The sequence below is a fragment of the Mandrillus leucophaeus genome, unplaced genomic scaffold (genome assembly GCF_000951045.1).
Source record: "Mandrillus leucophaeus isolate KB7577 unplaced genomic scaffold, Mleu.le_1.0 Scaffold80, whole genome shotgun sequence".
Lineage (NCBI taxonomy): Eukaryota > Metazoa > Chordata > Mammalia > Primates > Cercopithecidae > Mandrillus > Mandrillus leucophaeus.
Genome location: NW_012108697.1, coordinates 5530003 through 5531053, shown reverse-complemented (window position 1 = coordinate 5531053; position 1051 = coordinate 5530003).

The window sequence follows — 1051 nt, the reverse complement described above, 5'->3', positions numbered from 1 at the left end:
TAGATGTGGGTTGAAGGTTGGACTTAAGAAATGGCAAGAGAGAAGTAAGGAGGACCTATTAGGAGATAATGCAGTAGTCCAGGCAAGAGATGATGGAGGGGCCCCCGGCCAGGGTTGGAGCAGTGGAGATGGAAATGGAGAAAGGGGGTTGCATTCAGGGTACGTTTTGGAGGCTTAGTCAATAGGATGTACTGTGGGTTAAAGGGAAGTGTGAGGAAAAGATGATTTAAGCCTGATGACTGAGTTTTAGCCTGAGCAGCTAGGTGAATGATGGTGCCATTTACAAAAATGAGAAAGTCGAGGTGGGGTGGGAAGGAATCCATATTGTTGGGAGGAAAGCTGAATGTTGGGAGAGAAGCTGAGGCAGGGCTTGCATGTCTCTTAGACTTGCTGGCTCCTTGCTTCTAGCACTCCCATTATCTCAAGTAGCCATATATTTCTAATTCACTTAATACACTGTTTCCTTTCAAACCCCATATCCTCACCACCTGTTTCTTTGTTTGATCACCAATAAATAGCATGGGCTCCCAGAGCTCACGGCCTTTGTAACCTCTACACTGGCGATGGCCCCCTGGTCCCACTTTCTCTCTCAAACTTTTTCTCATTCCTTTGACTCCGCTGGACTTCATTGCCCCCACAACCTGATGTTGGGCCTGATCACCCCAATACATATTGCTGCCTCAGCTATGCAAGACATCCAAGTGGAGATGTCAAATGGGCAATGGGATAGAATATGCCTGGAGTTCCTTTTTTCTTTTTCTTTCTCTTTCTTGCTTAAACAATAAATTTATTTTCTCACAGTTCTGGAGACTAGAAACCTAAGTCCGAGATCACAGTGTCGGCAGGGCTGCTTTCTTCTGAGGGCTCTCTCCTGGGCTTAGAGACGCCCATCTTCTCCCTGTGTCTTTGCATGGTCTTCTCTCTGTGTCTGCATCCTAATCTCTTCTTTTTATAAGGAAGCCAGTCCTATTTGACTAGGGCCCACTCTTATGATTTTATTTAAACCTAATTACTTATTTTTAAGAAATTAATCAATTTATGGTTTTTTTTT